At 47.7% G+C, this 15,926-nt stretch overlaps 1 protein-coding gene across 4 annotated transcripts in view; it reads right to left on the reverse strand.

Moving 5' to 3' along the window:
* Window positions 1–15,926, reverse strand: part of NCK2 (NCK adaptor protein 2) — a 132,401-nt gene that overhangs the window by 21,929 nt on the left and 94,546 nt on the right. The window lies entirely within an intron of this gene.

A 15,926-nucleotide genomic window follows, 5' to 3' on the forward strand; every position in this document is an offset into this window, starting at 1 on the left:
GGCGGCCATGTGGGATTAATGCAGGGGTTGCCTGTTGTTTTAATCTGTTCATCACCCTTTGTCCCCTTCTCTTATTCAAAAATACTCTTGTCCTTGAAGGGCCTTGTGCTACGTGGCTTCAGGAGGGCCCATCCTGCCCTGGGCCATGGGGGAAGACCCAGGACTCCTATCTGTGTGGTCAGAGCACTGGCCGGGACTGCTGCACTCATGGGGAATACTGTCCCTTGGAGGGCGTGGCCAGGAGCGGAGCCCGTGCCCACACTGCAGAGGGCCAAGGAGCAGGGATGAGGCCTGGAGAGTTCAGCCCTGGATCCAACTATACCTCCCAGTGATGGGAGCCAACTTTACATCTTACGTTTTTTTCTTCTGCTACTTTCGAGTTGACTTTCTGTCACTTCAATTAAGAGCCCTAAAAAAATAAAAATACCCTTTCTCCCAATCTCACTCCTCCCTTCTTATCCCACCTCCTTAGATGTGCCAAACTGTTGATTCCCACTTGGAAAAGTTTGTATGGGTAAGTCAAAAAGAATGTTGCGACAGTTTGGGACCAGCCAGGTGTGGGAGTGGGAGTGGCGGGTAGTAGACGGATTGGCAGACACAAGTAACCGCTGGGAGGTGCACTCTAAGCCCACAGAATCTTAGGTTTAAAATATTCACTGAAAGAGCAATCATGAGCCAGCTGTGACGCTGGAAGGCCACGGCCATTAGGCCTCACCGGCCAATGCAATTTCTCCTCAATTTTCTGGGGGCTCTCAGATTTGGCTGAGGGTGGGCCCACATAAATGCACTGAGGCCAGTATCTCAGGCACAGTTTGCCAGAGAAACGCTCAGCGTGGGACAGGCCTTTGCGTACAAAGTGATTTCAGACAAGGTCAAATCTAAGTCAAAATAAACTCAGGCACAAATGCCATCAACCTGCTCCTTCAGCTGACATCTATTCCTTTTGTCACACAGAGGCTCGGATGTGTCACTAACTGCTGGCTAAGGCTCATGGGGCCAGGGGGAGCAGGATCTAGAAGGACAGCAACCTTTCCTGGCCACTGGGCACAAGCACCAGACGCCACTGGCCTGGCCCCACCTTGGGCCACAGCACACCCGGAGGGCCAGGCAGAGGCCAGGGTGAGGCCAAATGTCCATCTCCCAGAAAGAGCATCTGAATGTATTCACTGCTCAACCAATGTGGACTTAGTGACGGAGGAGTATGGTGTTACTTTCCCTGGGGTTTCCCCATAGCATCACTGAACTCCCCTTAACAACAAAGGCTTATTTAAGGAGCAAAACCTTCCAGGGGAACTCTACAGATCACTCTGTAGAGTTTGGAGATTGGATGCTCACCAATCCTTCCTGAAACGCTGCCCCTTGGCTCTGCTGTGAATTCATGGCAGAACAGCTACAAATGCCACTTTGGGCTGTGCCTCTCTGCATTTCTTCACCACATTCTCAAGACAGAGTTCATTCACTGTTCATTCATTTGTTCATCGTTTAGCGCTTGGCCTGAGGGAAAACATTAAGAACCTACCTTGGCCCCCTAAACCCCATAGACTGGTGCAAGAGAGTCATTTACACAAACCCAAGTTTCAGATGATGACCAATGGTGACCAGAGCAATAAAGAAAAAGAGGTCAGGGAAGGTCTCTCTGAGCACGGGACATCTTCTGATCTCATAGGGCAGAGAGGAACCCAGGTGAGGACAGGAAGCTCATGTGGCAGAAGGGACAGGCCACACTAGGGCTACAAGCGGCAAGATTTGGAGCTGCTCAGGGATGTGAAGGGAGTGCTGGGGCTGCAGCATGGAGAGCTCAGGGACAGGGCCCGGTGGTCGGGGTGGAGGGGAGACAACAGGTGCCGTAGGCTGACTCGCTATCCACAGAGAGGGATTGCACAGGGCAAGAGCACAGGGCAGGAGCATGCCCAACCCTGTTGGGCAAAGCAAAAAGTTTGTCAATCGACCTTTCTCTTCCGAGTGTCCTGCTGGTAGAAAATGCTCTCACCATCAGGAACGGGATATGCTTAAAAGAAGAAGAAATTCTGAATTCCTAACTGCTGTGGAGACAAAGCACCCATGACAGCTTTCTGAGTCATCCATGCCTCTCTTTGGGCACCAGCTTCATTTACACAAAATCCTAGTCCACCTCCAGAGCCACAGCCTTACCTTACTGTTGCTCTTACTGTTGCTGGTGGCATGTAGCTTCATGCCTGCTCTCTAAGGTCCTGACAACAAGAGGGCCAGGATGTGCTGGAATCAAAGGAGGTTGTGGGTTGGGTAGAAGTTGGCCCAGGAAACATTTTTTCTCTAGTAGTTTCACTCCAGCTTTTAAAAATGAAAACTAATGTCTTTTCCAAAAGCTCAGTTCATCCCCATCTCCCTGAGCAGATCGGATGCTGTGGGCCTCTCTCCTCCACAGTAGAATGAGAGTTCTGCCGAGCACCACCATCTGTAACCAGCACTAAAATAACGAGGCGTGGCACCCTATGAGACTCGTCCTGTAAAGGTCTGCCTCCCACAGGCCCTCAGGACACTCGCCTGTGCCCACCCCACCACCTGCCTCATCTCACTGTATTCATCTCCCTGGGAAAATCACATGTAGTCAACATTGTGGCTTTAGGGCCAGGCACGCAATACATGTTTGTTCAATTAATAAACTCCATTTGCTGTCTCATCACTGCGGCTTCACATGCACCCGTCAGCCCCTCTCGACTGATGTCTGCAGTGGCAGGTGCCCACAGCACGAGGAGTGTGAGCAGACAGATCCAGCAGGAGGGACTGCTATAAGCAGACCACCCAAGCACACACCCCACTGACCCTCTCTGTGGCTACTACTTCTTCTAGCCTTCAATGCAGCCTCAAGACCCTACAATGTTCTGGCACTCACAGACCCCTATGTCAGTGACAGCCATTGCCAGGCTCTATCTGATGGCTCCGTGGCACATTACTTCCTGATCCATGCCCACTTTCCCCAAACTGGAATAACCCTAGGAGATCGGCTTTTATTATTTCCAGGCATGCTCACCCTGTAATGAAACACTCTGTGGTGCATCATACAAAAGCCCCCAGTTCAGGGAGGGGGTGCCACCGGATGGGAGGGAGGAGAATTGCAAGGCGGAAGGGAGCTGCCATCCCTGAGCAAACCCTGGGTACCCACACCAACCAGGTAGGGGCTGCCACCACACACCCTCTCTACACCCAGCTGGGCCCATTTCCAGTGGGCAGTCACACCAGGAGTCAGCTCACACAGGCAGGTGTCAGGGTGGAAGGCTCACCCTCCCTACCATCACACGGGGCCAAGTGACCAGGCTTTGAACCTGAATTTCCATCCCAGTCATAAACACACACACACACACACACACACACACACACAAAACCAAGCTCATTCTTTTGTGAATAGGTGGGCAAATAACATGACCGAATATTTAAGCCTGAATTAAAAAATGGTTTAAGAGCATAGGATTTTCTTACAAATGTGGAAGTCAAATGGTAACACAGATGTCAATGAAAAGAATTTTAAAAAATTTCATTATAATTTTTAATTAAAAATACATATTTAGTACCTCTCAACACATATACCAGATCCATGAGCACAAGCATTTTTGAATATGCAAAAGAGTGTATGAGGATGAAACACGACATTCTGGAGTACTGCTTCAAGTGTCAATCCACTGGCAAAGTTCAGCATGCCTGCAGCTCTTCAGCACCATGCCTACTAGTAGAACGAATATGACGGATGCATTCAAATGAATCAAGAGACACACATTCCTGGGGGAATTCGAAGGTGGCAAGTGGTTGGCAAAGACACAATTGAATGTCCTCAGGTCACGTCTTGAGACCAGCTTCTCCACACCATGGCATGTCCATAACTCTGCATCTACATGTTTTCATCTGTAACGTGAGGACAGCCCTGGTACTTGTGGGGCCGTTAGGAGGGTCCAATAACTGAGGAGGGCCCTTAGTGCAGTCACCTGACACTCAGCAGGAGCCCAGACAATAGCTGCTGCGGTCGTTACTCTCATACCAGCACATTGTTATGGTTGGGGACACAGGCAGGATTGGGGTGGCACTTTCTCAACAGAGGTGTGCACACATCTGTGTTTTCCCTAAAATGATCCTGGTGGGGGGCAGGTCTCCCTTCGCCTCTGCCCTCGGGGTCAGGAGCAGCTGAGACATGAGGGGTCTATGAGCAGTCACAGAGAGAGCACGTGATCACGGCAAAGTGGGCCTGGACACAGGGGTGAAGGAGGAGCCCCACTTCCCAAGTCAGGGTGGCAGCAGGGCTGGTGCTCACATGCTGCCATGGACGAGGATCACTGAGCTGCTACGTCCTCTGGAGCTCCTGAGTGCTGTCCGACTGCCCGTGTTCCAGTAGGAAGTCTTTGAGGTAACTGGGCCCCTGCCTCTGGGATCTTGCCCACCCATGGCGTGCAGTGGACAGTGCCAGCCTGAGGCATGAGTGGCCTGCTCCTGGCTTTGCTGTGAAGCAGACCCTGGCCACGTCACTTGGCTTGCCTGGTCCTCAATCCTTGGTTTTCATGGAAAAGCACTGGACTAAGTTATTAGCAAGGCTCTTTCCAGAATTCTACAGAGAGCCTGAACTATTAAAAAAGTTTCACTCTTTTAAACATAACTGTGTATACTAGACTATAAAGAAGAAAAACTAAAATCCACAGAAGAACCACAAAGGGATCGAGTGGTCCTTTGGGTACCACACAGCCAAGTTGTTTTCATTTTATTTTTTTTTTTTGAAGACAGGGTTTCTCTCTGTCACCCAGGCTGGAGTGCAGTGATGCCATCACAGCTCACTGTAACCTCAAATTTCAGGGCTCACGTGATCCTCTTGCCTCAGCCTCCCAAGTGGCTAGGACTACAGGCGTGTGCCACCACACCCAGCTAATTTTTTAATTTTTTTGTAGAGACAGCATCTTGCTATGTTGCTCAGGCTGGTCTCAAACTCCTGGCCTCAAGTGATCTTTCTGCCTTGGCCTCCCAAAGTGCTGGGATTACAGGCGTTAGCCATTGTGGCCAGCCACAGCCAACTTTTGTCACTGCTGGATTTTTCTTAGCATACCAGATTAAACATTTAGTCAACTTAAATTAGTAGCACGAGAAAAACTATGTTTTTGCTACTAATTCATGTTCTATTTACAAACACCCACTCGTAAATTTTACAAGTCAATCAACTGCTGAGTTCCCTTAAACAACAAAAATACAAAACCAAGCAAGATTCCCTGCAAACAGCCACCACAGGGCAGCCTGCGTCCAGGAGGCAACATGGTAGCCCCAGCCTGTAACTTACAAAGAGCTGCCCTCCTGCCTTACGTACCTGTCAGAGCCACTGAGGACAACCTGGTGCATTCAGGAATCTGTGAATTCCCAAGCAGAGAGGGGAAGTTATAAAGAAAAAGCCACAGAACCTTAGAGGAGCTGATCACAGGGATAAACTTCTAAACAAAAGGTGACACTTGAATCAATGTAGGCCAATGTGCAGAAGGATCCCCAGCCCCACCTGTACTGCTGAAGTCCATCAATTAGACCACAGTGTCTCGTGGGTCAAGGATGCCTTACAGATGCCCACCTGCCTTCTCCTACAGATAGCAACGGTGAGAGCTGGCGGAGGCTGAGCAGGCAGGGGCTCCAGCAGGAGGAAGGCACCCTCAGCCTTGCTCCCACACAGGGCTTGGATGGCAGGCAGGATTAAGCACTCCCTCTCTGATAGCCTCATGCCTGCCCCCAGGGAACAGACACTAAAATGCAGTAGAGAAAAGGAACGTTTGGGACATATGGATAGGACTGAAAAAAGAGAGCATGCCGTATGGGGAAATGCAGTCAAAAACATGCTAAGAAGATTTCGCTCTAATTCCCAGGCCTTTTTGCCCCATGTTTCTTTATTCCAAAACTTAAGGCCCCCACCTGAATAACTCTGTAGTTAGGAAGGGGTGTTCTCTGTGATCTGTAGAAAGCTGAAGGAGAGTGAGATAAACTTAAGAAGCGACCACATGCCAATTCCTGGGAAACGCTACGCCCCATGTTCTGTCCTTCACCAGGACAGGAGGGGGTCCCACCCAGCCCAATGGGCAGAGCAGACTGGGCTTCACGGTGAACTCCACACCTGCTTCTCCTTAGTGCCCTAAGGGTACAGATGCCCCCTCACTTCCTGTGATCTCTCCTGGCTTTCCCTCCATTAGTAATCTTTTTTTAAACAATCCGTCTCTGTTTTCTAAGTATTCTCCCACTAATCTGTCGTGATTCGTTTTATATTTTTGGTTCTAAATACTTGGAAGCTTATGATATACTAAAACAAATCCATGTTTATTGTGGGTGGCTCGCACCACAACCGCCATCAAAGATCCCACGTTACGCAGGCAACACATTTGACAGGCCACTTCCATTGCGAACGATCTCCTGAGACGGAGTTTTAATGAATTCTAAATTATGACACATTATATGTGATTCGCGTTCATACAATGGCAGATTATACAACAGAGACAGAAAAAGCAAACTTGAAGTGTTAAACGCAACTCTGAGAGCCCAGAGTCCCTGTCTTAATATGGTGAAGAGACGATAAACAATTTAAAACAGAATTGAGATGACTTAATTTTTTTTTTTTTTCTTACGTTACATGCAAACTTTTCAAGGGAATGGTTTGGCTTTGTACTGTTTTGAAATGAATGAGGTTCCTTAGAGAGTGACTAGCTTAGAAAGCACGTTTGAATGATGTGCGGGATGACGGACGGGACTGTTCTCATTCCTGAAGAACATTCAACTCAGAAAAACAAACGACTTCTAAGACAGACACACCATCAAGGATTGCTCCTCCTTTTACATGACTTACAGAATACAAGCGCGTTGAGCATCCCAGCCACTAAAGAGCCAGGAAACACGTACACTGGAAATGACTGGGTAAGTCTCATTTCCAGCATGTGTCAGATCAGGCACCCTATGGAAAAAAGCTGACATTCTCTGGACTAACTGCGCTGTGACAGCTCGTATTGATAAAGCTAGTATTGGTAACAGCAAGAAGCCATCCACGTAACGTGGTCTTAATTACTTATGCATGGAAACACTGGGAAAACAGGCACAAATGTGAACTGTGATTATTTCTGAGTGAGAGGAGCACAGGGCATTTGCTTTTCCTCTTTAAGCTTTTCCACATTTTCCCATCTCTTAAATAAGTATGCTCTTTGAGTAGAAACAACTGATTAATGGCCTTATAAAATTCAGGCATTTCAGAGATTACAATTCTGAGGAATATCTGTTTGCAGAAACTTGTGTCATACAAAGAAACTGGGTGACAAAAATGGCTGAAATATTACTCATGCGGCAGCCCTACGTGTGTGCTACTGACAGAACTGCTGCCAAAATAAAAATCAACGTACAAAAAAGGAGTATGTTCCTGAGACCTTCAGCTTCTGAATCATTTTAATTGTTGGCTCCTGCTCACCTCAACATTAAGGAACCTGGCCAAGTTATTAGTAAGTGAACCCCTTGGTCCAGGGAGAAACCAGCCCGGGAAGGAGCTGTTCCCCAGCACTGGGGCCACAGCAGGGGCAGCAGTCACCAAGCTGTGTGGGCGAGGCCCCCAATGTCAATCCTGAGCACAGAGCACCATGGCTCCCTCCCACCCCACCCAAGTCCCCAGTCCTACGGCTGAACCACAACAGAGGCGGCTGAACCACAACAGAGGCGAGCGAAGTCAGGACGAGCTGGGCTTGAATTTCAATCCCACCACTTACTGTGTGTTCCTGGGCACCTCGCTAAACTTCTGAGTCTCAAATTTTTTCACATGAAAAACAAGGCTATTATCATTTCCCCCTTAGAGTTACCGTGAAGACTAAATAAAAACGTAAGCAAGCAGCTAGCACAGATTAGGCACTCGAGGGGAAATTACTGCTGTCCATTCACTGGAAAAACGCACACCAAATCAGTTTGGGGGACTTGGTTTGGATTTTTCTGCTGCTGCATTGAGTTTTTTGTTTGGCACTTCTCAGCAGGGAAGGTGGGCAGCAGGGATGCTGGCTGGGGGTGGCCCGAGGCTCAGACACCAGCTCTCACAAGGCCTCCCCTCTGTGCTTTGGGGACAGCTCTTCACCAGGGCTGTTCCTTCCTGTCTCCTGTCACCTGTTCCTAGCGTTACTCTGTGGGCGTTAACTGTGTCCAAAGTCATCCACTTGCAAGGAACGGGGTGTGGGGGTGTGTGTGTCAGCTAGAGGTCACAGATCTGTCCCACGCATTCAAAAGGCCAAAGGCATGTTTAAAAGGGACATGAAAGAATACAAAAGGGGACAGGAGGTCGGGGCCAGTCCTCAAGACAAGAAAGACTGAGAGCTTGACTGAGGCCCTACCCCACTGCCCTCAGAAATGCTGCGTCTCCGCCATAGGCCCCGGATTATTTATACAAGTCCCAAAACTAAAATTCACTGAAACAAAGGAAACACACTGCAACAAAAATCTGAACTGGGTGTCTCCTGAGCTTGAGATTCACGCCAGAAAGCATCTGACTCACCTTTCCACCGAAGGTCCTGCCCTCACCTCAGACTCAAATGGGTCTCACCCTCTCGCCCCGTCCTCTTCCTACGTCCTTAATTCTCTGCTGCTCTCCTGGCCATTCAGGCTCGAGACCCTTGAGTCACTCGTGACTACTACACCTTCCGTGTGTTCCATATCCAGCCAACATGAGAGTCCCGGGGGTTTTCCTTCAAAATCCCCCTCCTCTCCGTCACCTTCCATTCCCCCGGCTGAGCTCAGGGCTTGGGACCTCATTCCTGGGTCACTCTGCAGCCTCATCCCTAGCCTCACGCTGCCAGGCTTGTCCCCCTCCTGTCCCATCCAGAAAAGGAGGATCAGGACACCTTCTGTACGCCCTGGCGGTCACCGCCCCCACCAGCTGTGCTGAAACCTCCAGGAGTTCCCTTCTGAGCTGGAATCAGGCCTAACGTCCAGGGCTGCCCACTGGGGCGACCTCTATCGCAGGGGCCTCTGGCCCTCCTGCTTGCCCAGGCTGGCTGGCTCCCCAGTGTCCTTCCACACACCTGCGATTTCAGCCTCTACATCCTCCCTTGCACTCTCCCTCCCTCGAGGGAAACACACATACCCTGGCCAAGTCTTGACGCAGCACAGAGCATTCTTCATACGAACAACTTTGTTCCATTCTCAAACATTTTGAGACAAGCGTCACTTATCCCACTATACAGATGATGCAGCTGAGGCTCCGGGAACTCAACAGCTCGTCCAAACTCACTCAACCAGCAGGTGGAACAGGCTGGATGCAGGTGGCGGGAGACCCTGGAGGCCTCCCTCCCGACCACCAGGCTGTGCTGCTCTGAAGGCACAGGTGCCCGGGCTGCACAACTGCACCAGCTGCCGACAGGACGGGGAAGGAGAGTGCTACCATCTGAATGAGGACTGTCCTTCGTGCCAATATTATTTCCCCAATTATATTACAAATACAAGCTTCAAAAATGTTCAAGCTACTAAACCATTCCTTCATATCCCAACGAGATGAAATAACACCTGACCAGCCTCCCACTTCTGATGGGAACATAACCCTATTACACCGTGGGGATCCCTATATAATGTTTGCTTCCTTATTTCAAAGCCTTTCGTTCTCATTTTCAAAGGTCACTCAGCAGGGAATGCAGTGACTCAGAAGGGATTTCCAAAGGACAGAGAGAGGAAGGGACAACTCAAACTTCCACAGTAACCAGGCTGCTGCATTCGTTACCTACGTTTCATTTTAGATCTGAACAGTTCTGCCCCTTTTTCAGACCATCAGAACATTTATAATCACAATGACAGAGGCACAATCCTACGTGACAATTCCTGGCTTCCCTGCAATCACAGAGGGGGAGCGCTCAGGAGCTCACACCTCACCATCCTTCTCCCCACTCCTGTTAAAACCGAATGGTGCACACGGAACTGGCTCAAGACAGCCTGGGCTGGTCCAGCAAAAAGCAGGGATTTTTTTTTTTTCCCCCATTTGTGTGCTGGAGAAACAGAGAGAATCCACTGAATAATTGAAGCAAGTTCTGAATCAGGTACTGCTGGACCCATTCTGATGAAGAGTTGGTTGGATGTGTTGCCACCTGGTGTTATTCTCATATTCTATGTCCAACTGCGGCCGATACATGATGGTACCTTCTGGTTTCTCTTAAGCCAAATTTAAGGCACCGTAACACCATAAATGCCCAGACACAGCAAGGGGGCCAAGTCATAGTGTCTCCTCGGCTGCCAGCTACCTTTATGGGCTGGAGTAGTGCCTAAACCACTCTTAGGTGTGTCCGTATTTGTTCTAATGTACATAAAAGTTACAATAACAGTGCAAAGAACATTTTCCCTGGAGACTAAGCTGTCAAAGTGACGTTCCCTTACCTCAATATTTTGTGTGTATTTCCACAAACAAGGACGTTCATCAAAATCAGGAAATTTAAATCAATACCTTACTACCATCTAACCCCTGGACCCCATTCAAGTTCTGCTAGTTAGTCCCTAGTTCTTCATTGAAGAACTAAAATGAAGAACTTGGTATCGTCCTGACTCTGGGACACGGGCCTATCATACCAGTAAATCCAGACGGTCAATTCGGAGCGGGAAAAGAATTCAGGTTTGCACTGAAGTCCCTTCGGGTCTCGAACCTGTGACGGAGAGGAGTCACACAGGCTCCCTCAGGTGTAATGTTCTCATCTGTAATGAGTAACACTACCAAGGCTGGCGTGGGGTAGTGTGACATATTTTTATATGAACTAATGTGTTCACAAATTTATGTACCATGTGCCTAAAAGCATCTTACTTGACTCTTCTATAACCTGTGCCTTTCGATCTAAGTAAAATCAGCATGCTTAGCATGAAGCACTGGCTCAGGACCCCCTTTCCATCAGTTGGAAGCTCCCAAATTCTTCCTAGGCAGAATTCTGGAGTCTTTACTACTGATATAAAAAATGTATTTAAGTATAAGGCACTTGGTAAGTTGCAAAGTGCTGTATAAATTGCAGGCTGTTGCTCTTATTACATTTATTTATGCAGGTGAACCCTGCAGGCATTTAGTCACCCTGGGCAGAGCTGTCTTCTCCTGTTCTAGTCTGTGGCCCTGACACCCTGCTTCCTGCCAGCTACTTCCTGTAGCCAATGCACTGAAGTAAAAGGAGAAAATTCCAGGCCAGTCTGGTCTTAAGATAAATGACTAAGTATGGCTAAAGCACATGTAGCAAGTCGCTTTGTGAAACACAGGTGTGCTTTATGATGAGAGAAACCTAAATGACACCCAGAGCCCCGATGGCTTCAAGTCGACGTCTGTACCAGGGAAGGAAGTGACTTGCTCCCCTGGGCTGCAGCACGTGGCGCCTAGTGTGGGCAACTCTTCCGCAGGGAGGTGGGCGGGACCAGGCTCACCAGCCACGCTCCCTGCCACGGAACACACGACGTCTGTATGTGGTATCCTCAAACATTATGAGTGATCCTAATACTTAAAACATGTTGTTAAACCTAGGCAGATATTTATTTTTGACATAAATGAGGAATTCATTTCTTAGTCCACTTAAAAATCTAAAATCAGACCTGAAAAGGTATAAAAGTAATTGACGAATGCAATGCAAATTGCTCTCTTCTCCCTAACAAAGGCATATTTACTTTCTTTCTGTGTTGCTGCCATCATCCATGCCTGCCTGTAGGGTCCTCACACCAGGCTGGACCCTCCTTGGCCACTTGCCCCAAGTCCCTTCCTTGGGCCTCCATAATCCCTCGTTCCCTCCCAGTGCAGCAATGGCACCCTGGGGGCCCCATCCATGGATCCTCTGAGTGGAAACTTGGCAAAAGCAGAGAGAAAAAATCCACCATCTGGTGTGCCCCACCAGTTGAGGGGGCAGGGAATGGTTAATCCAGGCAGGAGAGGAAAGCATCCTGGTAAATGTCACATCATCCCCAAAGGCACAGCCAAAGGAAACCAGTCGACATTCCTCCCTCTCCTTCCCGGCTCCTCCAATTCTGTCTACCACTCTCTCCACCCTACCTGCCTCCCCATTCTGTCTGGACAGGTGTGTGCTCCTTTCCTGGCCCTCCACCAAACCAACTCCTTTCCAGCCCTGCAGGGGACCACAGCATGCCCCCGCTCAAATCTCCAGCAGTTCATGATTGCCCAGCCAAGGTGCTCAGTTCCTAGGCATGGCCAATGGAGGCCACCACACGTGGTCCCAACCAGTCACTTAGCCTCATCATCTATCTCCCTTGCGAACTTCACTCTGGCAACCAGATGCTTCCCTCCATTCTGAGACACCACAGCCACGCAGTTCTCGAGCCTGTGCAGCACATATAAACTCCACAAGAACAGGAATCTATCCATTGTGACCTGCAGGACAGAGGCTGACACTTGGTGGGCAGGCTCCGTAAATACAGGTTTCATAAATGACGGTATCTTCCCTGCCCGGGGGTTGACTGCCTGGGATCTCCCAGCCATCCTAGAGTCCCAGTTTGGAAACCAGGTTCTGGGTGTAAGGTCCCCCTGTGGACAAAGGTGCCCTCTCTCCTCTGCCCCACTGGACGCCGTCCTAACAATCATCCTCCTGTGCACTTAGAAAAACAGGACTTTGATGGTCTATTTGTTCTCTCCTCCATCTCAACAAAAAAGCATCGTTAAAGGCAGGGTCTAAGCATTTGCATTTCTGTATCAGGCATTTTTGTTGTGATGACTGTTTTGGATTGATATTTTTCTGAAATAAATTTCTAAAAACTGAAGTAGAGCACCTACAGACACAAGCAGGCAGCTCAGTGTACTCTGGCTAAGCAGGTGTGCCCATAACCCCGTCTGCCGGGGCCTGGGGCAGAGCATCACCCTCATGCCTTTTTTCTCGGGCTCCACCTTCCTGCCCCCAAATTATCATATTCGACTCTAACAGCAAGGGTTATTTTTAACTGTTTTTGGACTTTATGTAACAGAATCATACAGCTGTACTCTTTTGTGTCTTTGATCCATTCAATTCCAAAGTGGATTCTAGCATGGATACGCCTTGTCAGTGTCATCCACTGGGGCCACTCCCTCGCCATCTAAAACCATCCGCTCAAGCCAGTGTAAAGGCTATTTTATAGGTAGTTATCACAAGGGAGCCCCTCTCAGCACCTTCGGTGTGCCCAGGTCTGGCTTGGAGCCACAGTGGCAGGAGTTTGGATGCTCATCACTCGCAAGTTTCTAACTGGCTTTAGCTATGGTCACACTGGGACAAACGCCAGAGGAACAAGCCCTGGGGCAGGTCACATCTGGAGACACCGGGGAAGCCGTTAGCAAGCAGCAGCTGTGCCTCTGAACAAACCCTCCTGAGGACACGATCAGGTTGTAAACGGAACTGGAACTTTGTGGGTAACGGTGAGCCAGCGCTTGGACCTAAGTTAACCATTGAGAAAAGAGCATTAACCTTTCGGGCTTTGGAGGGTTCCAGCTGGTATCAAAAAGTGGTAACAAAAAACTGTTCTTTAGTAGCTTGAGGGAAAATCTTTGAAAAATACCTCCCTAAGAGCAGCTTCCTGGTCTCAAAAGATGTGACACAGTGCTTTTACAACAACTAGCAGCAGGATTTTGTAAGTCGAGTTGCAATTTCAAGGCCAGATCATAGCCCAGGACCACTTGCGGCCCGGCTCAGAGCTATGCGGTCTGAGCCTTCAAAATATCAACTGGATTCCGCCAGCAGAAACAGTTCTTGACAGTTGTTCCTTGTTATCCGTGGAAAAGTTCTCTTTGACTATTCATGATCATAAGTTGAATTTGAGAGGAGATCCAGCATATGTTTTGCCCATGTGAAAATAAGAGCTCATATTGCTTTATTCAATTATAAATTATTAGACAAAAAGAAAGAATGTGAATGTTTTCCTGGGAGGGAAATCTTTTTGTCAAGGTTACTCACTCCTTTCTTCCAAGTTACTCTTACAAAGTACTGTATGCGACAAAATTAAGTTCACTATCAGCTTCAGCACAGCAAATGAGTGTAAAAAAGCAGGAGATTCTATGTAGTTATGGTTATCTGCAATTAGGGATGTAAACACACATGTATAACACTATCGCTTTGCAGGGGAGTCTGGTGCCATTTTATTCCAAACCAGGTGTCTGCCAAGGAAATCTTACCATGGATTTAGGAATTAGGTATATACTCCCGTAGCAGTAAAAATCACCAATGTGGATGATACCACAAGATTTTATTAGAAGGTCAACATATGCGGTCTACTTTTCAATGTTGTTTTCACTCCTAATACACGACAGAAAATTTCCTGCTGGCTGCACAACTGGTCTAAAATCATACTGTAATTCTGATGGCACACTGGTTGACAATTAAATAGGAAGCCACAAACACTTTGCCTCTCATCTTTTCAGCAAAAGAAACTAGTGGGTGGCAGGAAGGGCTACAGAAAGTTTTCTCACATTCCTTCTTGGGAAGGATGCCACATCTACAAGTTTTGCGTGTAAGTTAGGTTATGCAGAAAGAAGCCACTGCATGATGGTGAGTTGCTATCAGGGGACTTTTCTATTTGATACTGCTCAACTGGGCAACAGAAAACTCATGCTAACAAGGTCCCTCTTTGCCCAACAAAAGCAAGCCTTCAGGTAAGCACAATAAACACACCAAAACAAACAAAGACACACTAAACATGGAGGCACTTTTGCCTGGTAAAGGGGATACTGACCTCCAAGGGCCTTTGCACTATGAAAAGCAACTGTTATTACTAAATATGGGTGCTCAGAACATAATTTTATCTGTATTTTTACAATATGTAATGCCTACTACAATGTTTCCACAGAACAAAGCCCCTAGGAGAGCTGTCGCTCTACAGAAGAGGATCACATTGACTCAGCGCAGCCCTAGAGGGCAACACAAGAGCCAAGGGAGAAAGTTAAAGAAATGTAAAAATCTGATTCTATTTAAGGAAGAGCTTTCTAACAATCTGTGTTCTCCAAAAATGGAATTGGCCGACTTTAGAAGTCGATGCGTTCCAGAAGTGTTCCAGCAGAGCCGGGTGGCCATCTGGCAGGGACGGGGCGGTGGGCCCAGCCCTGGGCTCGAGGATGAGCTCGCTGCTCCAGCCTGAGCACCTGTGAGGACGCAAATTCCCTGAACTGATCACAGCTCATGACAGAATTAAACACACTGAGTGGAAGATGCAGATCATAGTTTCAATTTGTGGCTTTGTCTTTTCTCCTTCTAAAAAATTATAAGGTATTCTAGGGAATTTCCATATAACTCAGAGTGCTTACTTTGCCTTATTCTACTTCCCACCAATTTCTGGACATTTCATGATTTACAAGAATCTTGAGAACAAGAGGTGGGGGGGGGGAGGAGACACATACAAAAAATCCCCAGACAAAACAAGTCAATAATGTTTAATATCACTAAAAGGTAGGTACTTCGATGAGAGGATGAAATTGGAAAATATATAAAATTAAGCTCAGGGCAATCAAAGTGTTTATTCATGCTACTTTTTTTTTTTTTTTTAACCACAGGCAATTAAGAGTTATAAGCATAAGACATAGTGTTTCTTTCAAGTGACATGCACATGGGAAGAAAAAGATAAAAGGGACAGAATTTAGTGGAAAAAGGACCATATTACTAATGAAAAATGGAATTTCTCCAACAGGCTCAGAATCTACAATGGCCAGTGACCTGGTATGAGTCATACAAAGTCCTGTGTGTCCCTTTTCTCTCTCCGGATCACAGGAATAACCTAATCCATAACACAAATGCTATCCAATAAATGAAGGCTTTAAGTGATTTTGAAGAGAGTTTAGACTTTTCAGGATTGCATAAAAGGAAAGATGAACATTTTGTAACACCCAGCACATTTGGTGTACACTTTTCAGTTTTCCCATACATTCCTCACCCCTCCCCCAAAATAAAACAAATCCTCTTACTAAGAATTGAAAAAAAAACCTAAGCAAATGTAGCATAGGTGATAATATTGACTTA

Source organism: Eulemur rufifrons, chromosome 19 (assembly GCF_041146395.1).
Source record: "Eulemur rufifrons isolate Redbay chromosome 19, OSU_ERuf_1, whole genome shotgun sequence".
In the NCBI taxonomy this organism is placed as follows: Eukaryota; Metazoa; Chordata; class Mammalia; order Primates; family Lemuridae; genus Eulemur; species Eulemur rufifrons.